Genomic DNA, 26,865 nt, shown 5'->3' with positions numbered 1-26,865 from the left:
GGCACAGCGTCTCCCGTCCACAGTACAGCGAGGTAGGCTCTCGCTTAGAGAAATCAATTGTTTGAATTGCACCGGGGGATCTGTTTGTAATTACTGCAGCTTGCGTTTTACGCAATACGCACATACGTATTACGCACATCATTCAAATCATAGGAGACCAAAAAGCTATTTGTAATTTTAAATGCCTCATCCACATATTCCGATGCTGTGAATCAGGATTAGTGGATTTTTGTGTCACAATGTGGAAAATCATCAGTTTTGGTGGATTTTCTTTTACTGTAATTTTATGATAGGGGAAGAGTTGTGCTGCTCTGCGAGAACAGCTAGCAGGAGGGTCATGTTAAATGTATTGAACACCCACAAATAGTCACTTCCCCACCACGCAAATCACATGAAATGACTCCAGAGTAAAGTGCCTTTCCATGGAGGGGCAGGGAAGTGAACTCTTCCTTATTCCATGGACGCTGTGTAGGAGAAGGAATTCCATGTAGAAAAGGTGACACAAAACAAGCAAACACATGTTTCGGCCACTTATATTCTTACAAATTGTACATTATGTAACAGATCCCCGGGATTATGCATGAAGAAAAAGGAGTGTGTATGGAAATCTACCACCTGCATAGACTACCATGTATACTGAATGGTCTCTTTGCTAATACCTTCAAAATGAACTCATTTGTGCCGGTCGTTAATACACTTTGGCGACGGTCAGGGGTGCAGCAATCATTAGTCTAGCAGGTGTGGTTTCACTGGTGTCCATGGATGGTTATGATGGCGACCTTGGTAGGTTAAGGCAGGTCTTTACATCTCAATCGTGGGTGCAGAGAGACCACTTTCTTTGCTTAGGACCCACAGCACTCTTGCTGTGCCCCTAGGGAGGGGCTTTGTGAATCTGGCCACAGTTACTTGGTAATCAGGACTTGACTCCGGAGCATGTCTCCAGGGGCAGTGAGAGGACTGGTTGACTGGGGGTCCAAGTTAGTTTCAGGTTCTAGCGAAACCCTGTTCGATTTTATGCTAATGTGGGGTTGGGGGATGTTTCATTAAAAGTTGCCCATTCAGAGTGGATCCACTGAGGATGCTTGTCACCTGGGACCGATGCGGCCTCTCTTGCAGCTTCCTTGCCCAGTGCTCTCGCAAAGTAATTGGGGACAACCAGGGTTGAGTTGGCAAGGTAGGCAATCGGCCGGTGCCCGGGGAGTCTGTGGCAGAAGAGAGCTACTGGGATGTCTTTTTTTGCCTGGGATAAATCAGTCCCAAATGCCTGGGCAGATTTTTCTAACCTACAGACATCTGCAGCTTCAGGTGAGAGGTGGTCTGAGCAGACCATATATTATACCCATCAGTTGTCATTTACAAAATGATAAATTGTATGGCTGGAGGACGCACATCATGTGCTGCACCTCCTTCCATCCCGGGCCTCAGAAGGTGTCATGGAGCTTTTGTGGGAGGTGCCTCTTTTGAGCATCACAATTAACAAGTCTTCGGTGTGGGAAAGAGGCTTTTTTCCCTCCACAGTAGCTTACATCGATCAGACAGACAAGCTGCAGGTGCCTGCTGCCAGTTTTCTCTGACTGAGATTGGGAGTTTCATTCAAATAATGTGCAATGGAATGCGAGAAAAACACCAAAAACCACACAAGTTTTAAATACCTTTGCACTTTAAAAATAAAATCTAATTAGAAACAGATAAAAGGAAAATACCTTTTATTGCCGTTTTATTGATAAAAAAGCATTCACCCCCATCCTGGGATGAAAGAGGAGACAACAGGAACCGAAAATAAGAGAGAGAGAGCGACAAAGGGAAACTAGAGACAGGGAGAGTGGCGGAGAGATGAACAGAGGAAGGGTGAGGAAAGATTGAGTGGCGAGAGGGGTTGAATGATAGATTGGTATCAGAATTGTTATATGGGGCCTCCTCCTGGCATAACTTGTGGATTCACCTCACAGAGGCTGCTCACTTCCACCTAGCCTTTCAGCCTCTGCTTAGATGTATTTGTATAGTGTATACAAGCGCACAGGCTACCCACAGACAATGGAAGCTTGTATTACAATCACAGCTTCCTTTCCAAATTTGCGAAAACCGATAATCACCCGACTCCAGGTTGACTTCAACACACTTTTTTTTAGCAGTGGGTTCCCCATCCTGCGTGAACTCAGGCGAGGTATGCGCTGTTGTGCTCAACGCCGCAGGAGGAGTACAAGCCTGACACTTTTAATTAAGTATTAATTATCATGTTCTCAAAAAAATATCTTAAAAAAACTAAAACACTATTGCAAAGTTTGCACAATATATTTGTGATGTTTCCAATTACCTCGTTTGGAAATCGCATGTACATATCAAATTTATTTCTATCTATCATTAAAATTTGATACTTTTGTACAAGCCATATTTTATATGTTCCTTTTTATACAAACAAAACTTAGCTACTGCAAAAATAAAAAGACATTGCCATTTACAATACTAAAAGCTCAAACTTACCTAATGCGAGACCTATTGCATTGCAAATGCTTGTTATTTTTAGGTCGAGCCTGGGCAGCGCATGGGCTGCTCTGTGAGGCATGATGTGTTCAGGTATGGATGTGAAGCTCCGCCCACTCTCCGCCCATATTTTTCATTGGCTTGTGTCACTGTCCATTTCAAACTGTGGCTTTTTATTAGTTAATAGGTTTAGTAGTCCCTCCTTAGTACCGCCTTTTCCCAGATTGTAATCTCCCAAAAGGACACCCCCTGTTACGTGTGTTGTAGCTCAGTAGGCTTTAATTACAGTCTCTGAGCACTATTTTCTCAAATAGCTTTGTCCTGCCGCAGGCAGGAAAAGGCAGGACATTCTCTCTCCTAACGTCAAACGCAATGCAATAGGTCTTGCTTTTGCAAGAGTTTAAACTATTGGCATTATAACTGACAATGCCTTTTATTTATCATATTTAAAAACATCACATAAATAAAAGGAATTGTCAGTTACAATGCCAATAGCTCAAACTCTGGTAAATGCGAGACCTATTCCATTACAAATGCTTGTTGCTTGGGTGCTTCCTGTTACAGCAAGTCTTTAATTCCCAGTCGATCTTTATTAGTTTTTTTTCCATACTCTACAAAAACTAGACTGCAAACATATGGGATACATGCAAAAATGTGGCATGTTAAAGCATTAACCGCATTACATAACATGTATCATTATACAGTTCTATTTGAAGAGACATCTGGCATATTAAGACCTGGGGTAGAACTTAATTAACATCTGATAAATGCAACTACATAACAGGTGACAGCTAAAGTGGGCCAGTGGCCCAATGAAAACAGGTGGGCGTGTTGTGTGTTTGTTCCACATCATGACAGGAGTGTAGGGCAATATTGGTGTAGTGTATGCTGGCTTGGCTGCCTTGTGACGAGCATGTGTAAGGATCCCCAACGTGACCCTGTCTGTATGCCGCTGTGGGACAGGGTGGACATTGCTCATCCGATGTGGCCTCCACGGCGGACAGGTGTCCCTAGCAGGTCACTGGCAGTAAAGATCCTGAGGCAGCTGGGCCTTGTTTTTTCAGTGTTTTGGTGCATCATTTTCAGTCAGAAACCCGTTTTTAGGTCCCTACGCCAGCCTGCCGGCAGAGGAGCAATGGATGATTTCCAAGACATGGCTAGCCGTTGCTTGGCAAGTACAAGGGCCTGGTTGATAAACCTATTAATGTTTGTAACTTTCTCTATGTGCTTCGTTAGTCCTATTTTGGGCCCCGGGGACTTGCGGTCGCAGATCAGTCTTCCCCCGGGGATCTTCTCGCAGGGCCGGAAGGACATGGTGGGGAGGGGGTTTAAGTGGTTGGGTAAAGGGAGGGTTTAGGGTTGGATATAAAGGTGCAGGAGAGGAGGTCTCAGCCTCTTCCTGACACCTGGCACCACTGGGGAGGGACAGTTTGAATTAGTCCACCCACCCACCCTACAAGTTATTGGGGAATAGGTGCTAGTGATGTTTAGCGTGCCAGTTGAGCACAGGTTGCAGGTGATTAGGGCAGCAGTACTTTGGAGGGGTGGTGAGTCACATACGGGCGGATCTACCGCTCAGCGGGGGGAACAGGTGAATGATGGTGGGGTGTGGGATGCAAAGAGCAACAGAGGACATTTAAGAGAGGGTGATGGAGGGAAAGTGAAGCAGAGAATCGGGAGATGGAGGAGGTCGCAGAGTGGATGGATGGCAAGAATGAGGGGTATGATGATGGAAGGTGTTATACTTGCATTGATGTTTTTGGTTAATATTGTTAATTGTTAAAACTTGTCCTAATAAAATGGCCTTTTACGCTTCATGTAACAGCGTGGAGTGTAGTTATTACGTGAACAAGCAGCGAGTAGCTTCCTTGTCTGCCCGCTATGTCAGATATGCAAGCGAGTACCGCGTCCAGTATTTGCTGATAATAGGGCAGCAGCACGCCACGTGGTAAAAGCCTATTGCGTCATCGGAGCAACGTGTGCAGGGGTGATTTGACCCTGTGAACGTGCGGCCTATCTGCTTGAGAGTCACAGATGTGCAGTGCAAATAATTCAATTGCACATATTTTAGCTATGAGTTAATAGAGATAAGTTGAACTGTGTTCAGGCACTTCGCCCACTGAGTATCTGACGAGTCCTGTACAAGCATAGCCTTCCACATTTGCTGCCCCTCTGGTCTGTACATAAATGAGCTTCTTTCTATTCCAGGTTAGGTGAGGTTGATGGGTGAAGGAAGAGCAGAGAAGAAACTTACCAGGTACCAGATCATCGGCTGCCATCAGATCTTCAAACGGTCAAAGCATTTGTCTGTGAATGTCATTGGTTACTTCAGCCGGGCTGTGGCCAGGGCGGGAGTTCGGCATGTATAGCGTCTGATTGGTTCTCTGGGTAATGTAGGGCCGCCAACACTGACTTACCACAATCGCAAGTACATTCCCTCCCCCTCTGGGTACAACTGAATCCGAGTCCAGCAACCATTCCAGTACCCTAGCCGCTGGCGAACCTTTGAACCTGTACCTCAGATCCGGTGAGTAGTTCCCTCCCAACTAGCACACCGGCCAAAGGAGGTGGTCTGCTGCATAGTAATGTTCATAATTCGGGGTCCCTAGGTCACCCTCCTTCAGTGGGGCTTACAACTTGGAAATCACTGTACCGTGCCTGCCTATGCCCCATATCAGTGCTACCAGTAGGACTGAAGCTCCTTAACCCCTTCGCTGCGGCGTCTATTCCGCCGCAGCGCTAAGGGGGAGGCGGGGCCGCGCGGCGGTCCCGTGCTCGTGACGGAACCGCTCCGTCACGTCCCTCGGGTGAGCTGTGCTTGTGACGGAACGGTTCCGTCACGGACCTGCCCGCCCATTAGAACGTCAGCGCAGACGCGGAATTCGTGCCGCGCAGGCGCGGCGAGCGGGCCGTGACGGAACCGTTCCGTCACCAGCACAGCCCACCCGAGGCTCGTGACGGAATGGTTCCGTCACGAGCATGGGAGGGGTTAAAGAAGCTTTTACCAAGTATTGTTGGAATCGTCGAGAAGTAGAATAACAGCCAAGGGAATATTAGCATCTTGGAGATCGCAATATTTTCCATGGTCGACAACGGTAGTCCGCACCAAAAAGGAAGGGATGCTCTCGCTGTTGATAAGGTCCTGCCTATATTACTGTCCTTTAGATCTTTCTCGTTATGGTACACCCAGACCCCCTAGTATTTAATGGTGTATAATTGCCAGGGGAGGGTGGTAATGGGTAGCGTTGTCTCTTGTGTGTTAGACAGCAAATTTGGGGGTACAGACATAATTTGTCCTAATGTATTTTGAGACCCAATACATTACCAAACTCCTCAAGTAAGTCGATTAGGTGTTGTACGTTTTGTCCCTCTTCCCGAGGGTAGGCTGAGGCATCATCCACATCTAGGGACACTATATGCCACCTCCCATCTACCAGGATTCCCCAGTCCAGTGCATAGGCTAATGGGTTCCATGGCAAAAGCAAATATAATTGAAGACAGGGGACAACCCTGTCTTGTATCCCGCTCAATCCGTACAGGCTCAGAAACCATACTGCTCGTTTTCGCCCTGACAGTAGGACAAAAGTAAAGGAGTGTTATCCAGGATAGGAATCTTGGTCCTATCCCCATCCTGCGGAGTACCACTAGGAAGTAACCCCATCAGAGGGAGTCAAACACCTTCTCTATTTCCAGTGATGCAATCCAGGGGATCGTTTTGGAGGTGCACACCCAGTCCATTACCATAAATAGGCAATATAGATTTATAAAAGTGTTTCTCCCAGAGATAAAAAACAATCTGGTCAGGGTTGACCAGAGTTTATTCAATGGGTACTAATCGGTTTGCAAGTATTTTTCCACAGTATCTTGTAGTCTGTGTTTAGTAGCGATAACAGGTGATATGATTCCACATGTTGGGGTCCCTGTCGAGTTTAGGAAGGACCACTAGCGCCTCCTCCCTCATCGAGGCTGGAAGTATCTCTTTAGTTTGAGCAGCATCACAGACCTGCAGCAATATGAGGGCTAGCTGTTGGTGTATGTGCTGTAGAATTCCACTGGCCATTCATCTGCTCCAGGAGTCATGCCCGTGCCATTTGCTGGATAGCCAGAGTTTCTTCCTTGGGCTAGCGGGTCATCTAGCACTGAGCACTGAAGGGCCTGCAGTTTTGTGAGGCACAGACAGTCCAGGTACCCCTCAATGACACGCACATCGGCATCCCCCGGGTTGGCGTACAGCATGCCATAGTAGCTCTGAAACATATTGCTGATCCCCTCTTGTCTGTTTACTGTGTCGTCTTGCAGGGTCATTCAAGGTGCGATCCATACCCTGGTGACTTCCGAGTGGACAAGCAAGGAGCCTCCCTACTTTGTCTCCTTCCGCATGCTGAGGGGCCATGTAGTCCCTGTAATCCAATGCACCTAGCTTCGCAAGGAATGATCTATGAACAAGTTTTGCTTGGGATAACGGTACTTTAGCATTGGGATCCAGACTGCATGTTTCTTTAGGGTGAGTATCTCGGTCTGTAATTCCCTCAAGAGTACCAGCTCGGTCCATTATACCGATTTAATGTAAAAGGTCTCTTAGGACCACCTTGAAGGCATCCCATTTAATCAGCGCACCTGAGGCTCATCCCTCATTATCATGAAAGTAGTGCTCGAGTTGATCAGCGAGGTGGCACGGAATGTGGCGTCGCATAGGGCCGATGTGGGGAGACACCATAAGGTGATGGCGTGGCACCTCCTCCTCAGTCCAGGGTGGGTCTGAGAGGATTATAGTCAGATAGTGTGTGTCCCAAATATTCCCCCGACACCTGTACAATAAATATTCCCTCGTCTCAGGATGCAGGAGCCGCCATGTATCGCATACCTGTGTGTGGTTCGCCCACGGCTGAAGGTGGTTCGTTAAAGCTATTGAGAGGGCTCTCGATATAGGTGGGAGAGACCCATCTAGTATTATGTCAGGCACACAGTTGTAGTCTCCTCCCCAGATAAATGATGCCAACATATTGGTGAGGAGTGAGGGTGTGAGTATATCGAATAAGGCTGAATGATTCACGGTAGGTGCTTACAGTGTCACTGGCATCAGCAGGGTTATGTCCAGAAGTCCCTCTAGCACATGTATCTACCTTTGAAGTCTACCCTAGAATGTTATACCACAAAGGGGATGCCTGGGGCCATCCATATCAGGAACCCCCTAGCGTATCTCGAATATACAGTACCCACGTTTGTGTTCCTCCACCTCTTACTAATCCTCTGTTGTTCGCTCGAAGAGAGGTGTGTCTTCTGCAGACATGCATTGTGTATACTGTAGTGCTTCAGATATATTGGTGGACTCTGTAGCGCTTGATGTGGCTAGTCATACCTTGCACATTCCATGTTAGTATATGACCGCGGTGTGCACTATATCCTGCACTGTCTAACATGATGAGTATGTTGATAGGGAACTCCTCTAACGCCCCAGCCCTGTAGATCTAGAGTGAGTGTCCCCCGCTAGTGTAACTCCCTGATAGCTGCCATCATCAGGTAACCTACAAATAAAAAATTATAAGCAAAAGTAAACCATACCCCAACTCCTCACCCAGGCCACTGTGCCCATGGGTACTTAGCCAATGGCACTGTGGTGCACTTATCTGTAGTCCCCCAACGGATTCTGGGTGTGGTGGAGGTGGGTCCAGTGACCCGAGAGTGATGGCGTGCCACTCACTGTGTATCGACAGGAGTGTATGAGCTATAGATCAAGACGTCATATTCAAATCCTCCACAACTGCACCGGGAAGTCCCAGCCAGCCAGTCTAGATTACTCCCGCCATCATCAGTGTTAGGACTGGGCCTCCCTAGAGTAGTGTGCCCACCATTGCAAGTTCAGCATCAGTGGATCCTTGTACTTCGGCCTCTGTATCCACCACACCAGGTGAAGAGGGTGAGGTAATATGGTGCTACACCTCTGCCACCACCTGAGACCTATTTTTAGCCACCTGCTTCCTGGTCAGTTCATTTCTCGATCTCTTGTTGGGGCGGCGTCTGCCACTAGCCATTGTCCATCTTTCACTAGCACCCCTGCGTTTGGACACAGTAATGTGCCCTTTGCTCTTGATCCAATTCCAGATTTCTTCTGGTGATGACCTTGTGAAAAGAAGCTATGTTTTTAGACAATCAAAGTGTCTGGAAAGATTTTGATCTTACTTTTCTCGATAAGCCATGGGCCTTCTGTTCAAGCTACTTCAAGGATATAGTGTCTGTTTCAGTAATTAAATAAACATGCTACCACAGTTCTAGGGTGGAGTCCTTGGGGGGTTGGTTAATTCAAAAACCTGTGGACACATTCCAGGCAGAAAAAGACCCTTGTACTGCCTGAGTCAGCCAATCCTCCAGGTATAGTTCTATGCTGGGGTCCTCCACATGTTACGTGAGGCCCATAATCCTGTTGTTATTGCAGCGTAACCCCCCCTCTCCATCGTCCGCCTTCATCTTCAGGTAGCAGACCTCATCTTCGAGTACCTGAATGTGCTTCAATTATAAGGGTCTTAGGACTGCTAGTGTGGATGTTCTTTCAACCACTTTCAGTCATGTGTTACTTAAGTTTCTTATGGTCGGAATGCAAGAGACCCATATCTATCACCAAGGCCTCTAGTTGGGTCTCCTGGGTCGTATTAATGTCTATTTTGGCTCTCAGGATTTCTTCATATTTCATGGGGATTTCCGTGAGTTTCTGCTCTACTTCTGATGGGTTGTGAGGGTTCTCCGTTTTTTTACCCTGGCCTCCAAATCTGCCACAACAGTTGTTGCCTTCTTATTCTTCAACCTCACCATGTTCAGTGCACATCAGTGGTGTCTCAAGCAGATCAGGCACTCCCGTAGGCTGGGATGGGGGGAATGGAAGGAGGGACAAGTCGTTAGGCCCCTCAGGCACTCCACGCGTATTGTGGCACAGAATGTCAGTGGGGAGGGGGGTTATATAGAACACACTCACCCGGTACAGCTTAGCGAGGCCCACATGGGCAGGTCAACAGTCCCACTGTTTAGGTCACGCTGGCTGTGTCCCAAGAGTGAGGGAGAGGACCGCTCTACAGGCTCAGGTATTGTATTGCCTCCATCCCTTCAGACAGCATACCTGCAATGTCTGTTTGATAATAACTTCCAGTGAGGGAGGGGAGGAGGGCCACGACTTCTACAGTCCCGCTGCCCTTCTGCTGTTGGTGTGGGGAGTGGTTCCCACGGTCGGTCAACCAGTTGCTTAGGTCAGCCCCTACATGGGTCTAACGCAACCACTCACTGTCTCGTACCTATTCCAGAATGGAGTGTGACAGCTGTGGGCACTAGCACTCGCTCTGTGAGGGCCGCGCTTGTTCTTCTCCTGGGCCATCCACAAAGCAAGATCATGGCTTCCCAGAAGGGTGTAGGCTGCAGTACCTCTTCGGTCCCATCATGTGGCTTTCACCAAATCTTACGGGGATCCACTCCACAATGGGCTGCTCGCATTGGGCAACCAAGGAGCAAGATCTCCTCCAGGCAGTGGATGGGGAACTTGGAATCCCCACAGGCCATTAAGGGGCGACTGGAGAAGATGGAGCGGATAAAGTGCCATCATTCCGGCTACCACCTTGGCCATGCCACCTGGTACAGGAAGTCCTTGAGATAGAGAATGTCTACCACAGGATAAGCTCTTGGAGTTGGCATGGATGGGGGAATGGAGTCAAGTAAGTAAAACAATTTGTGTTTCATAAGCTTTTTAGATGCTGTCTACTGGGTTTGAGCCCTCATATATTAGGACTGTAATAAGGAAGAGTGTCACTCTATGTAACGAAAATTAATGCTGAGTAATCCAGGCATTACAGTCTGTTTTAAATATGTGGCACACATCTAAAGTGATTACATAGAATTCCAAACTATAACAAGCCCACTAGTTAGTATTTTCATAACACATATAAAACGTACTCCTTTGCTCCCTGAACTTCCCTTATTTGCTATCCCCTCTTTCATGCACCTATTTCCTCTTCTTGTTCTTACTTAATTCTATTTCTACTCTACTCTCCTCCTCTTTCCTCTCCTTATTACTCTATTTTCTGTTCTGTCTCTCCTCTTCCCAGATATTCCTTCTCTTGTTTGTTCTACCATCTGCTCCCTTCTTTTTTCCTCTCTTCTCTTCCTCCTCTGCTTCTCTCACATCTCTCCCTTTATCCTCTCTCCCTATTTCCTGTTTTTTTCCTTCTCCACCCCTCTTCTTTCTTGTTGCCTCTTATCTGTCTCCTCTTCTCTTTGCTCTTACCTTCTTTTCAAATACTGTCTTTTCTTTCTCCTTTGCCCCTTCTCTTTTTCTCCTTCTTACCTTCTCTCTCTTCTGCCCTCTTATATTCTTCTGCTTCTTCCTTAGTTTACTCTTTCATCCAATTCTCCCCTTTGCTGTCTAAAATTCTATCCCTTCTTCTTCCCTTGCTCTTTCTTCCCTACACTACTCTTTCTTTTTTCTGTTTCCCAATTTCTCCAGTGTGCTCTCCACTCTCCCAATTCTATAGTTTGTTCCCCCTCTGTTAGCACTCCTTTAATATCTCCTTCCCTTTCTTATTATCTTGTTTCTTTTGTTTGTCTCTTCCTTTTTAGTCTTTGTTATTCTGTGCTTTCTTTTTGCACTACTGATCTCTTTCTCGTTGCTCCTCTTTTTTGCCCCATCCATCATTTTTCTCCCCTTCTCTTTCAACTCTATTTCTTTTCCGTTCCCACCTTCCTTCTTTTCCTCCTCTCTTCTCTTTCATGCTTTTCATCTTTCATCTGTCTTTCCTTTCCTAGTTACCTATATCTTTCCTTCCCTATTTTTCTAGTTTCCTCGTTTTTTCCTTCCCTTTCTGCTCCCTATCTCTTGTTCTCTTGGCACTCCGTCTGTCTGTACCTTTCTCTTTTAACTCTTCATTCCCGTCTTCCTTCACTTAGTTTGCACCTCACTTTTTTGCACTCTTTAATTATTCTGTGATCTTTCTTGTCCTCTATTCTTCCTTTCTCATTTTTTGTCTTGCATTTAGCTTCCTCTTTAGTCTCATCTCCCCTTCTGTCTTACAGCCTCTCCACACTTGCTCTTTCCTCCCCTCACCCAATCCCCTTCAGCTTACTCATTCTCTCTTCTCAGTCTCTTGTTTGTTTTCTTTAATCCTCCCATATCTTCCTTGCTCTTTTCAAAACACTCTCCTATTTCCTTTCTCCTTCTTCAATGTTCCACTTTCTTTCTCTAGCATGCTCCACTCTCCTTTACTACTTTGCCCTCACATTCACTTTCTTGCTCTTTCTTCTGTTTTTTTGCTCTCTCTGACCCTTTCCTAATACCTGCTCTCACGTTCTCACTCTCCCACTCTTCTTTGCGCTCTCTTCACTCTCTCTTTTCTTGCTCCTTCTTTTTTCTTGCTTTATCCACTTTATACCTCTTTCTCCATATCTACTGCCTATACAAATGCACATAGAAAGCATCTGGGCCATACATACAATACTCCGCACAATACCGTACACCTGTATACCAATCACATCACACCTACTACTGCTATCACCACTAACTCCCACTTTGTCCACCTATCTCTCTATCCTCACCACCTAACTTCAACACTGCTTGCTTATGTTTCTCTCACTTATCATACCTTCACCCATTCTCCCTACTCTGAACCTATTTTCACTACACATGTTGTATAACATCAACAAAGCCTCATAGTATTCATACCCACTACACATGAATTCTCCCCTACCCACTGACCCACCTTTCTGCTGTGTCTCTGATGGCTCACACTCATCTCACACCTCTCTCGAGCAAAATACCCACCAAACCTTATAGAACACCTCCTTAAAGATAACCCACGAACTCCAAACCACTCACACCATTAACATTTCAATGGGAAACAAACAGGAGAGAAGTTTCACTTGATGAATCACGTCAAGTGGGACTTCAAGTTGCATAGCTGCCAAGTTTTCACATTGCTAATGTGTGGCATTTCAATGGTTTCAGTGTACTTAGTAGTGTCATTCTACTGCCTAATGGGTCAGAATTTGAATGACACTTTATCACGAGCAAACCAAGCAACAACGTCCATGTAAAGAAACAAATATCAGAAATGCACCCTTTTGAGCAATGAGAAGCTTTGAAGAGGTCTTGGAAGTGTTGTAAAACTTCTGAAATGGAAATCTATAAATCTACTGCCATGTTTTGCAATGGAAACAAGTGAAGGATGTGGGGGGCTGTTTGACTGAGAAATCAAGAGAACAATACCTTGAAGATAATTTCCATAACCAATGTATGGATATGTTCAATTTAGTTCTCGAAAATGCTTTGCCATGATGAGGGTGAGATCAAATATTCATCTGAAATCTGATCACAGAACTTGAATGATCTGGAAGAAGACTTTACTTAAAAGCACACTTCTGCCATTTAAGAGCACCCACAAAAACTACGTTGAAAATAACAGCATTTTGTAGGATATTTGTTGTTGCAAACTGGATCAATTAATGATATACTACACACTAGAGTAAAAGAAAAACAAATGTAGTTTGTGAAAAGATAACACTTTCTCTATTCTTCTCCATGCTCTCTGCAAAACCAACGCCAAAGCAAACAGCGAGACCCCAAACATAGGATTAATGGTGGCATAACTTTCTCATTCACCTCACTCTTAAAACACAAGAGGATCTTACCTGTGGAGTCAAGAGCGGGCTCTTGGAGCAAGCCTCTGGGGCTTCTATAGCTTGTTTGAGCTCATTGTGTCATCAAAGCCCCACCAAGCTGCTGGAGCCTACCAAGAAGCTGGAAACTTGCTGCTTGCAGTTCCTGAATATGTCTTTACTCACACTAATGCCTAGAAAATTTGCAGCTCAGAATATATCTGCCTCGAACTGGCAAGAGCTCAACTGCTCTAACACAAGGACCTAGTAGGTATCGGTAAAGGCACTATATGCAGCGCGCCCACTGATTCTTCTGAAAGCTGGCAAGGGCTCCTCTGATCCGACCCTAGCACCTAGATCTCTGCACTGGGCATTGACAGTATAGAGTAGCTCCACCTCCTCAGCATCTATACCCTTTGAAGCTGGTGTTTTTCCAGGGATCTCACACTGTTATGTTATGTGATTTTGTAGTGTGCAGCAAATCAACAGTGAGGGTATCCAGGCACTGAGTAAGGCAGGCCTGAAGGGGGAGGAGGAGACCATGTCTTTTTTGTCTGGAAGAGCCATGTCTTGAGGTTCCTTTGGAAGTCCATGAAGGAGGGGGAGGTTCTGACGTGTTTCTGGAGGTCGTTCCAGATCTTTGCTGCGAGGTATGAGAAGGAACGTTCTCCGCTTCTGGTCTTCCTGATGTGAGGGAGGTGTGCTCTTGCCTGGGGCGCAGATTGAAGGTGTCTGGTGGGCTACTAGAAGTTGAGGCAGTGGTTTGGTTGAGGTAAGCTGGACTGGTGTTTTGGGGAGCTTTGTAGGTGTGGGTCATACCAGAGCCTGGAGTGCTTTTGCAAACCAGAGACTCCCCATTGAAAGCTACAGGGCTTCCGACACCAAAACAGCACTCTGCCCCCGGCTGCCCCAGTGCCGCTGAGGGTGCATCTTTTGTGCTGGCCTAAACCCCCATTTCCCCTGAGCTTAAGTTCAGGAGCTTTCTCCCACAACCCAGTGGCCTGCCGTCAGCAGCCACCAACCGGAGGCCCCCTATCCCACATTGGATAACATTGGGCTTCAGCACTCTGCACCCGGCCGCCCTAATGCCGCTGAGGGTGTAACGAGAGTAAGTCCCTGACCCTGGGGGACCCCTGAGTCTAACCCCAGAACCTCAACTCCCACTACCAAAACGCCGCGCCCAGACTCATCCTCGGAACCCCACGGCACAAACACATGACCCAACACCTTCGTGACCTCCACTGGGTCCCCGTCGAGAAGAAAGTAACCTTCAAACTGCTCACCCATGCCAACAAATCCCTCCACAACATCGGGCCCAAATACCTCATTGAGAGAGTCTCCTTCCACGTACCCAAGAGGAACCTTCGCTCTGCAGACCTCACCCTCGCAGAGCCCCCCCAGATTTGCAGAACCAGAGCAGGCGGAAGAGCTTTCTTCTTCGTTGCAGCCAAAGCCTGGAAAGAGCTCCCTGTCAACATCAGACACTCCCCCACCCTCCACACCTTCAGGAAGAACCTCAAGACCTGGCTCTTCGATTGAAAAATCTTGCGTAGCTTTCGCAGGATGTGGAAGCATGATGAGGAGATAGCGTTGATCTGTCAGCTCATGGAAAGGTTAGGATCCAGGGTGATCCCAAAGTGCTTGGCATCGTCTGCAGGGGTCTCCAAGTTCAGAGGGCCACCAAGAGACATCCCAAAGGGAGTGCTGCTGTAGGTCAAATGTGCTGTAGATTTTGGAAATCTGCTGTTTAAAGAAATTTTAGAGGACGTTGCGGAGTGTTTGGGATGTGATGATGTTGTTGGCATCTGCAGGATTGGGCAACTCCTTGAAGATGGTGAAGCGTTCTTTGCCATTGTTGCAGCTGGCTTTGAGTCTGAGAGTTAAGGCCTTTTCCTTTAAGTCTTGTAGTTGTTGGTGGTAGAGGCTGAGGGCGGCTTTGTATGTGGATCTTGCAGTGGTGTTTTTGCTGAGTCTCCATTTTCTCCCAAGTTGTTTGCAGTGGTGCTTGGACTCCATGAGGTCGTTCGTGTACCAGCTGGATCGTTTGTTGTTTTTGTAGGTATTGTTTCTGGTGGGGGTTGTGGGGCTGGCACAGTCGACAAGCCATTTATTGAAGAGCTTGGCGTCGACAGTGAGGTTCCAAATGTGGTTCAGTGGGCGTCCTGTAGGGTTTTGATCCAGTTTTCTTAGGATATTTTGCCCAATGTCTTGATGGTGCTTTGGATTTTTCTGGTGGGGTGGCTTGGTGGGCGGGTACCTTGAAATGGATGATGTCGTACCATGTGAGCAAGGTCTTGACGGTGGGGGTGAAACAGTTGTTGAAGGAGAAAATAGGATTGAGGGTGTGGCCTGCAGTGTGGGTTGATCCTTAGATGAGGTGGGTGAGTCATAGGTTGCTGAGACTGTCGAGGAGTGCTGTAAAGTTAGATTCCGTGGTGTCTTTCAGGTGGAAATTGAGGTCCCAAGCAGGATGCAGTTGTTTGAAGGGGAGCAATGAAATCTGCGATGTGGTTGCAGAATTTTGCTGGAGAGCCTGGGGGATGGTGGAGAGGGTTCCATAAAGGGTGGCATTGTAGTCAATTCATATTTTGAAGTGGAGGTGCTTGATGATGTTAGTGTCCGAGTCAGTGACGATGATGCAGTCAATCATGGTTTTGTAGAGGATCGCGAGTCCTCCGCCTTCTTTGTGGGTTTGGACTTAGTGTATAATTTTGCAGGCGGGTGGGATGGCTGTGGTGATGTCTGGGTTGGAGGCTGGGTTAAGCCATGGTTTGGTCAGAAAGAGAAGGGCAGGTGTGTTACTGTTAAGGAGGTCCCAGAGTTTGGTGGAGTGTTTCCCTAGGGTTCGGACATTGCAGAGCATTGTGGACATTTAATGCAGGATGGTGGTGGCGAGCGTTAGTTGTTTGGAGGTGGTGGTGTCATTGTCTGAGGTGAAATCACAATGGGTGCAAGAGAAAGGTATTACCGTGGTGCTATAGGATCGCCAAGACCACTCCACTCAGGGCTTCTCCAAATGCTGCAGCTTGTCTCATCACTGGATCTAGAAAAAGGGACCACATCATGCTCTCCTTTAATATTTAAATTGGCTACCTTATGAGGCACGGATTTTGCCTAAAATAGCTTGAATGACACAAAAAGTGCTTCACCACAATATCCCATTCTACCTTGCAGAGAAACTTGAGCTCTGCGGGGGCAGTGGACATCTCGAAGCTCTTGCTCTCGGTTACTGAAACCCTCGAAATTTAAAAAGAAGAAATAGGATAATCCTTTCAACCGCCACCTACAAGAAAGAGGTGAAAGCCCTTCTCGTAAACACATTTCTTCCTTAACTGACAATTCTATTTCAATTGCAGGATTGACCTCAAGATGTTTATGATTGATTTGGCTTTTATTTGTTAACCTGAATGCTTTTACAGCGCTCTTATACCCTTAGGTCATTTTTGTGCTTTTAAAACTCTTTAAATAAATAAAACGAATGTTCCCAAAACTCTCCAGATAAAAACACATGTGGGTAATCCCATCACCAGAGGCAGGCTAGGCACCAGAGTAAGACTGTGAAAGGACTTTTGAGATCTGTGTAGCTGCTGGATTTGGTCTTGGAGTTACCTAGAATGCAAGGAAACCTATCAACCCCAGAGCTTTTTGAAAACTAATGACCGATTGGGGTTCACTGTGGTGCAGCTTACATGGATAGATTGTGTGTTAGCTAACATGTGTTCTTGAGGTCCGTGATGATGGCGGCGGAGTAGTGGTGGTGTTTGTTGGCTCCGGTGGCGCAGTGATTGTGGTGTTGCATTGGATGGTTGTGGGGAAAGGGGTCATTTAACTTTTTATAGAGTGCAAACTTGACAGTTTAGGGTATAAGAGCGATTTACAGGAATCAGCAATCATATACAATATACTTGAGGGGGCTGGGGACACAAGAGATAAAGGACAAGCAATTTAATTTACATTTGATTTTACGAGAAATGTAGATCCCTGGGTCTATGGGGGGGAAACCAGAAGTTCTGGGTGGATAGTGTCAGGGTACTCCAGGGGGATGCATTAGACGGAAGTAGAGCAAGGTCTCTGGATGAATAGGAGGCAAAGTTTCGGTGAAGAATTTGCTCATTAGGAAGGTTTTGGCATCCTTTTTGAAGCGAGCCAGAGAAGAGATTCTTCTAATGGCAAGCGGGAGTGATTTCCATATTCTCGGTGCAGCCCCCAGCGAAGGCCCGATTGTAAGTTTTCCTTTTTGTGAAAACGTGCAAGTTGGAGCAAGGGGTCTCTGGTGGATGGTTCCTCCGGACAACACAGGTTTCTGGGAAAGATAGGATCATGGCGCTGAGCGCAGAGCAGGCTGTGACGCTCCTGCATCAAGTAGGTCCTGGGGTGGATGGGACTTCTGATGGCAGGAAGAACAGTGAGTGGAAATAACCCAGGTGGGAATCCCCAGGCATTGGCGGTGTCACTTAGCCAAAATGCGGCAGCTGGATCAGGCTGGAACAAGCAGGAATGTGAGCCACTGGCTAATGGTAAGGTAGGCGCCCAGGTGCCTACTTGTACAGTCATGTTATGGCCAGCATTAAGTAGGTCCTGGGGCCGGTAGGGCTTCTGTTGGAGGGAAGAACGGCGAGTGGGAAAACCCCACTGGGAAAATCCGGGCAATGGTGCTATCACTAGGTCAAACGGCGGCAACTGGATCAGGTTGACATCCAACCCTTGCCAGCCAGTGCCAGTTCTTGTGTGATATCATGTACATAAAAAGGCTCATCTTCACATTGGGCTTAGCAGCAAACAGTAGCCCTGTAATAAGCACATCATTGCTTCATTTTATAGGCCCAAAGTAGCAAATTCGAAGTGCATCTTATTATTATTTGTATATCTATAAATTAAAGCTTGAGTTGTCAATTAACTTTCTAATGTTCTGTGTTGCAGAAATTGTAGGCTTGACTGAAGACAATGTCGCACCAGTGAATGGCAGGATGAGCCAAGGTGTTGTCGGGCTGGGTTGAGGGCCACCGAAAGGTGTTTATAATTGCAGGCTGACATAGATGCATGCGCTTCTTCTGTTTGGCCTTTCCCCAGGTGCTGACTCTGACATCGGGGACTATCCCTTATCAGGAGTGTTTTGTACACTGTCCATGCTAGTTGACATAATTTATTCTGTGTGCCTTGGATGATCGTTACCAGGCATCGCATCAATGCAGTTGTTTTCGATTACCTCCCCAAAAAACTTTTCAACATATTCTACATGGGAAGATCGCTCTCTAAACAGCATTACGGCTACACAATTATAGTTTTCTAAATGCACGTCAGTAGCCCTAAGGAATTCTTGGATAAAGACGAAACATGTATTGGCTGTGCTCAGATTGAACTACATATTATTAAGGCTGCGTTTGGACTGAACAATATACTCCTATCATCTTTATATTCTTCAAGTAAAAAGCATTGCACATTGTCCATATTGTATCTGTGCCACCATTTTCATCACTTTTTATGTCTGATAAAATAATGTTTCAAACATATATTTTGACTACAGAAAGTAAGATTTTATAATTAAAAAATGTTTGCGCTCCAGACTTGTATTGGATGTTTTATGTGGCATTGTCTTTGGGCAATGTCCATGATTGCATTTCTTTGCAGCAGGAATGATGTCTGTTGTAGCACATCAGAAATTCATTTACTAACCACAATTTGTAGGCAAACTTCAGTGAAGGTTGTTTTGTCACACTGCTGCTACTTTTTAGGTTGAGCCTGAGCCAGAGCCAGTGCGCATGAGCTACTCTGCGAGGCTTCTTGTAGCTTCTCCGTGTGGGTCTGACTCCTCCCACATATTGGATTGGCCTTTGCGTGTGTCTTTCAATAATGAATACAAAAAGAACATTTGATGGACAGAATGCAGAACAATGTCATACATTCACCCCCAGTACAGAGATCTGGGCCTAACCCCATCGTTTTTTCGCTCACCATGCCATTCCAGTTTGAACCCAGCCATATGCAAATCAGTCTTGACCCTGTGCCCCATGGGAACAGTCCAGCCTGAACTGCCAAGCCAGGTCCCCCCTGGACTGTAAACAAGCATCCTAGAACCGGTTTCGGACTTTCAGCCCTCTTCAGCCAGGATAGCTTGATTCCAGTGGCATGGAGAGCGCGGGACTCACGTCTGAACATACCCGTCCCACTCGGGGTGACAAATGCAAAAACAACAGTTGATGGACAGAATGCAGAACAATGTCATACATTCACCCCAGTACAGAGATCTGGGCCTAAATCCATCGTTTTTTTGCTCATCATGCCGTTCCAGTTGGAACCCAGCCTTATGCAAATCAGTCTTGACCCTCTGCACCATGGGAACAGTCCAGCCCGAACTGCCAAGCCAGGTCCTTCCTAGACTGCAAACAAGCATCCTAGGACCGGTTTCGGACTTTCAGCCCTCATCAGCCAGGATAGCTTGATTTCAGTGGCATGGAGAGCACGGGACTCACGTCTGAGGATACCCGTCCCACTCGGGGTGAAAAATGCAAAACGAACAGTTGATGGACAGAATGCAGAACAATGTCATACATTCACCCCAGTACAGAAGTCTGGGCCTAAATCCATCGTTATTTTGCTCACCATGCCGCTCTAGTTTGAACCCAGCCATATGCATATCAGTCTTGACCCTCTGCACCATGGGAACAGTCCAGCCCGAACTGTCAAGCAAGATCCTCTCTGGACTGGAAACAAGCATCCTAGGACTGGTTTCAGGCTTTCGGCCAGGATAGCTTGATTCCAGTGGCATGGAGAGCAGGGGACTCACGTCTGAGCATACCCGTCCCACTCGGAGTGACAAATGCAAATAGAACAGTTGATGAACAGAATGCAGAACAATGTCATACTTTCACCCCAGTACAGAGATCTGGGCCTAAATCCATCGGTTTTTTTGCTCACCATGCCATTCCAGTTTGAACCCAGCCATATGCAAATCAATCTTGACCCAGTGCCCCATGGGAACTGTCCAGGCCGGACTGCCAACCCAGGTCCTTCCTGGACAGGTAACAAGCATCCTAGGACCGGTTTCGGGCTTTCAGCCCTCATCAGCCAGGATAGCTTGATTCCAGTGGCATGGAGAGCACGGGACTCACGTCTGAGCATACCGGTCCCACTCGGGGTGACAAATGCAAACAGAACAGTTGATGGACAGAATGCAAAACAATGTCATACGTTCACACCAGTACAGAGATCTGGGCCTAAATCCATCATATTTTTACTCACCATGCCATTCCAGTTTGAACCCAGCCATATGCAAATCAGTCTTGACCCTGTGCCCCATGGGAACAGTCCTGCCCGAACTGCCAAGCCAGGTCCTCCCTGGACTGGAAACAGGCATCCTAGGACTGGTTTCAGGCTTTCAGCAAGGATAGCTTGATTCCAGTGGCATGGAGAGCACGGGACTCACGTCTGAGCTTACCCGTCCCACTCGGAGTGACAAATGCAAATAGAACAGTTGAAAGAATGCAGAACAATGTCATACATTCACCCCAGTACAGAGATCTAGGCCTAAATCCATTGTTTTTTTGCTCACCATGCCATTCCAGTTTGAACCCTGCCATATGCAAATCAGTCTTGACCCTGTGCCCCATGGGAACAGTCCAGCCTGAACTGCCATGCCAGGTCCTCCCTGGACTGGAAACAAGCATCCTAGGACCGGTTTCGGGATTTCAGCCCTCATCAGCCAGGATAGCTTGATTCCAGTGGCATGGAAAGCACGGGACTCATGTCTGAGCATACCCGTCCCACTCGGGGTGACAAATGCAAAAAGATCAGTTGATGAACAGAATGCAGAACATTGTCATACATTCCCCCAGTACAGAGATCTGGGCCTAAATCCATCGTTTTTTGCTCACTATGCCATTCCAGTTTGAACCCAGCCATATGCAAATCAATCTTGACCCAGTGCCCCATGGGAACTGTCCAGGTCGAACTGCCAACCCAGGTCCTTCCTGGACAGGAAACAAGCATCCTAGGACCGGTTTCGGGCTTTCAGCCCTCATCAGCCAGGATAGCTTGATTCCAGTGGCATGGAGAGCACGGGACTCACGTCTGAGCATACCGGTCCCACTCGGGGTGACAAATGCAAAAAGAACAGTTGATGGACAGAATGCAAAACAATGTCATACGTTCACACCAGTACAGAGATCTGGGCCTAAATCCATCATATTTTTACTCACCATGCCATTCCAGTTTGAACCCAGCCATATGCAAATCAGTCTTGACCCTGTGCCCCATGGGAACAGTCCAGCCCGAACTGCCAAGCCAGTTCCTCCCTGGACTGGAAACAGGCATCCTAGGACTGGTTTCAGGCTTTCAGCCAGGATAGCTTGATTCCAGTGGCATGGAGAGCACGGGACTCACGTCTGAGCATACCCGTCTCACTCGGAGTGACAAATGCAAATAGAACAGTTGATAAACAGAATGCAGAACAATGTCATACATTCACCCCAGTACAGAGATCTAGGCCTAAATCCATTGTTTTTTTGCTCACCATGCCATTCCAGTTTGAACCCAGCCATATGCAAATCAGTCTTGACCCTGTGCCCCATGGGAACAGTCCAGCCTGAACTGCCATGCCAGGTCCTCCCTGGACTGGAAACAAGCATCCTAGGACCGGTTTCGGGATTTCAGCCCTCATCAGCCAGGATAGCTTGATTCCAGTGGCATGGAAAGCACGGGACTCATGTCTGAGCATACCCGTCCCACTCGGGGTGACAAATGTAAAAAGATCAGTTGATGAACAGAATGCAGAACACTGTCATACATTCCCCCAGTACAGAGATCTGGGCCTAAATCCATCGTTTTTTGCTCACCATGCCGTTCCAGTTTGAACCCAGCCATATGCAAATCGGTCTTGACCCTGTCCCCATGGGAACAGTCCAGCCCGAACTGCCAAGCCAGGTCCTCCCTGGACTGGAAACAAGCATCCTAGGACCGGTTTCGGGCTTTCATCCCTCATCAGCCAGGACAGCTTGATTCCAGTGGAATGGAGACCACGGGACTCACGTCTGAGCATACTCATCCCACTCTGAGTGACAAATGCAAATAGAACAGTTGATGAACAGAATGCAGAACAATGTCATACATTCACCCCAGTACAGAGATCTAGGCCTAAATCCATTGTTTTTTTGTTCACCATGCCATTCCAGTTTGAACCCAGCCATATGCAAATCAGTCTTGACCCTGTGCCCCATGGGAACAGTCCAGCCTGAACTGCCAAGCCAGGTCCTCCTTGGACTGGAAAGAAGCATCCTAGGACCGGTTTCGGGCTTTCAGCCCTCATCAGCCAGGATAGCTTGATTCCAGTGGCATGGAGAGCAGGGGACTCACGTCTGAGCATACCCGTCCCACTCGGAGTGACAAATGCAAATAGAACAGTTGATGAACAGAATGCAGAACAATATCATACTTTCACCCCAGTACAGAGATCTGGGCCTAAATCCATCGTTTTTTTTGCTCACCATGCCATTCCAGTTTGAACCCAGCCATATGCAAATCAATCTTGACCCAGTGCCCCATGGGAACTGTCCAGGCCGGACTGCCAACCCAGGTCCTTCCTGGACAGGTAACAAGCATCCTAGGACCGGTTTCGGGCTTTCAGCCCTCATCAGCCAGGATAGCTTGATTCCAGTGGCATGGAGAGCACGGGACTCACGTCTGAGCATACCGGTCCCACTCGGGGTGACAAATGCAAACAGAACAGTTGATGGACAGAATGCAAAACAATGTCATACGTTCACACCAGTACAGAGATCTGGGCCTAAATCCATCATATTTTTACTCACCATGCCATTCCAGTTTGAACCCAGCCATATGCAAATCAGTCTTGACCCTGTGCCCCATGGGAACAGTCCTGCCCGAACTGCCAAGCCAGGTCCTCCCTGGACTGGAAACAGGCATCCTAGGACTGGTTTCAGGCTTTCAGCAAGGATAGCTTGATTCCAGTGGCATGGAGAGCACGGGACTCACGTCTGAGCTTACCCGTCCCACTCGGAGTGACAAATGCAAATAGAACAGTTGAAAGAATGCAGAACAATGTCATACATTCACCCCAGTACAGAGATCTAGGCCTAAATCCATTGTTTTTTTGCTCACCATGCCATTCCAGTTTGAACCCTGCCATATGCAAATCAGTCTTGACCCTGTGCCCCATGGGAACAGTCCAGCCTGAACTGCCATGCCAGGTCCTCCCTGGACTGGAAACAAGCATCCTAGGACCGGTTTCGGGATTTCAGCCCTCATCAGCCAGGATAGCTTGATTCCAGTGGCATGGAAAGCACGGGACTCATGTCTGAGCATACCCGTCCCACTCGGGGTGACAAATGCAAAAAGATCAGTTGATGAACAGAATGCAGAACATTGTCATACATTCCCCCAGTACAGAGATCTGGGCCTAAATCCATCGTTTTTTGCTCACTATGCCATTCCAGTTTGAACCCAGCCATATGCAAATCAATCTTGACCCAGTGCCCCATGGGAACTGTCCAGGTCGAACTGCCAACCCAGGTCCTTCCTGGACAGGAAACAAGCATCCTAGGACCGGTTTCGGGCTTTCAGCCCTCATCAGCCAGGATAGCTTGATTCCAGTGGCATGGAGAGCACGGGACTCACGTCTGAGCATACCGGTCCCACTCGGGGTGACAAATGCAAAAAGAACAGTTGATGGACAGAATGCAAAACAATGTCATACGTTCACACCAGTACAGAGATCTGGGCCTAAATCCATCATATTTTTACTCACCATGCCATTCCAGTTTGAACCCAGCCATATGCAAATCAGTCTTGACCCTGTGCCCCATGGGAACAGTCCAGCCCGAACTGCCAAGCCAGTTCCTCCCTGGACTGGAAACAGGCATCCTAGGACTGGTTTCAGGCTTTCAGCCAGGATAGCTTGATTCCAGTGGCATGGAGAGCACGGGACTCACGTCTGAGCATACCCGTCTCACTCGGAGTGACAAATGCAAATAGAACAGTTGATAAACAGAATGCAGAACAATGTCATACATTCACCCCAGTACAGAGATCTAGGCCTAAATCCATTGTTTTTTTGCTCACCATGCCATTCCAGTTTGAACCCAGCCATATGCAAATCAGTCTTGACCCTGTGCCCCATGGGAACAGTCCAGCCTGAACTGCCATGCCAGGTCCTCCCTGGACTGGAAACAAGCATCCTAGGACCGGTTTCGGGATTTCAGCCCTCATCAGCCAGGATAGCTTGATTCCAGTGGCATGGAAAGCACGGGACTCATGTCTGAGCATACCCGTCCCACTCGGGGTGACAAATGTAAAAAGATCAGTTGATGAACAGAATGCAGAACACTGTCATACATTCCCCCAGTACAGAGATCTGGGCCTAAATCCATCGTTTTTTGCTCACCATGCCGTTCCAGTTTGAACCCAGCCATATGCAAATCGGTCTTGACCCTGTCCCCATGGGAACAGTCCAGCCCGAACTGCCAAGCCAGGTCCTCCCTGGACTGGAAACAAGCATCCTAGGACCGGTTTCGGGCTTTCATCCCTCATCAGCCAGGATAGCTTGATTCCAGTGGAATGGAGACCACGGGACTCACGTCTGAGCATACTCATCCCACTCTGAGTGACAAATGCAAATAGAACAGTTGATGAACAGAATGCAGAACAATGTCATACATTCACCCCAGTACAGAGATCTAGGCCTAAATCCATTGTTTTTTTGTTCACCATGCCATTCCAGTTTGAACCCAGCCATATGCAAATCAGTCTTGACCCTGTGCCCCATGGGAACAGTCCAGCCTGAACTGCCAAGCCAGGTCCTCCTTGGACTGGAAACAAGCATCCTAGGACCGGTTTCGGGCTTTCAGCCCTCATCAGCCAGGATAGCTTGATTCCAGTGGCATGGAGAGCACGGGACTCACGTCTGAGCATACCCGTCCCACTCGGGGTGACAAATGCAAAAAGAACAGTTGATGGACAGAATGCAAAACAGTGTCATACATTCGCCCCAGTACAGAGATAATGGCCTAAATCCATCGTTTATTTGCTAACCATGCCATTCCAGTATGAACCCAGCCATATGAGCAATTTTATTGAAGGAAAGCAAAGGCGCTTGTTCCAAGCGATATGATAGTATGAGTGTTTTGGTTGCATTTTCTATTTGGTTATATTAATTAGTTTTTTTGATAATTCTGTACATTTTGTTAGCATTAAGAAAGCCCAAGACCTGTGCGCCGGGAGGGCGCAAAACACGTGTTGGCTGTTAATTTCCTATAAAACCTGGTCTATCGCTTGGAACCAGCATCTTTGCTTTGCTTCAATAAAATTGCTCTTTTCAATTCAAATATTTGGGCCAACGGATCTATATCTATTGCAAACTAAGGACAATCTTTTTACTCAGTTTATCCTCTATGGGGTAAGGGCTGAGGATACTCAAGCACTTAGAATTGGCCCATTAACTAAGGATTGGCGGCTGCTGGGACATCACCCCCTCATTTGCTTCACACTTTCAAAGTATACACCAGATGGGGAACCACATGTGTGTCATGTGAATGGACACCAGAAGGCATCGGGACTGAAAATAAGTAGTTGTTGTCAGTCAAAACCAAACATGTGAATGAAGTCAATGGCTATGGTGCACGATGGTCTGGGGAAAACAAGCAGATGATACAAGTTAGCTGGGCCCAGATAGTGGCCAGTTATCTTGACCAGGGCCTGGCTAATTATTTTATGTGACAGCACTGCACAGGTAGCAGTCCTGCCAAGTGCCACGCATCAGGCGTGACGCTAACGCATTTGAAGGCAAGGCCCCGCATCACTGCATTAAAATGAATTATCACGCATAATAGCCCTTCCTGTCCTCAGCTGTCAAGGCTGGAGGACTGCTGTATAATAATTTGCACTGCATGAGGAAAGCTGTCTGAGCCGGTCCACGCTGGCTGTTAGGTGCGTCAGATACATTTAGCCACACTGCTGCAGCATTCTGAATCACGTGTGGCACGTCAGGAGAGTGACTGAATCATTTGCCTAATGGCTGTGCAGCTTAGACAGGACAGGGAAAGGTGGGCCAGGTTGGCGCTCTAGTGCTTGCACCGTTTGTCATTCTGTTGTGCACCGTTGTGGCAGTCATAAGTACAAATTCCTTGCTAAGGCCACCACTCCGGGGGAACGGGGTAAAATTAACTCCAACAGTGAAGAATGAAAGTACTTTGCCGATTTAGTTTGTGAGCGATGTGGATAATTAGTACTGGAAGTACACTGGCTACTTTTATTCCCATATTCACAAAGCTGCCTGCAGTGCCTCGTTGTGCTTAGGACCTAGACTGTGTGTGATATTAGCATTTTGGTGCAGTGATGTGTACACACTAAAATGCATTAGTCCAACCCAGGGCTTTAAGTGGGCCGGGTCTGTCTGGGTTTGAGCACCGGCAGTTATTTTCAGGGGGCCTCGGAACGGGTCTCTATCGGGCTCTATTTTCAGGCCTCGCAAAGGTAGTCTGTTTTCTTTTTTTTTATTGGACTGCAGTGAGAGCATGCCATCGCTCACTACTGGGAGGTGGAGACGTCATGCCAGGTAAGTCGCTTTGTAGGGGAATGGAAAACCTTTAAAGAGAGCCCTTTTCTCTCAGGTTTTCCCTTCTCTTTTTGGAAATGCAGGAGCAACATTATCGTGGGATGATTAGGAGAGAGACGACCAGGCGCACAATGCCCAATGCCCCGGGCTGAGACAGCTTCCCGGGTGCACACACACAGCCGCACCCGAGTACT

The sequence above is a fragment of the Lissotriton helveticus genome, chromosome 5_1 (genome assembly GCF_964261635.1).
Source record: "Lissotriton helveticus chromosome 5_1, aLisHel1.1, whole genome shotgun sequence".
Taxonomy (NCBI): Eukaryota; Metazoa; Chordata; class Amphibia; order Caudata; family Salamandridae; genus Lissotriton; species Lissotriton helveticus.
This window is presented reverse-complemented; position numbering follows the sequence as displayed.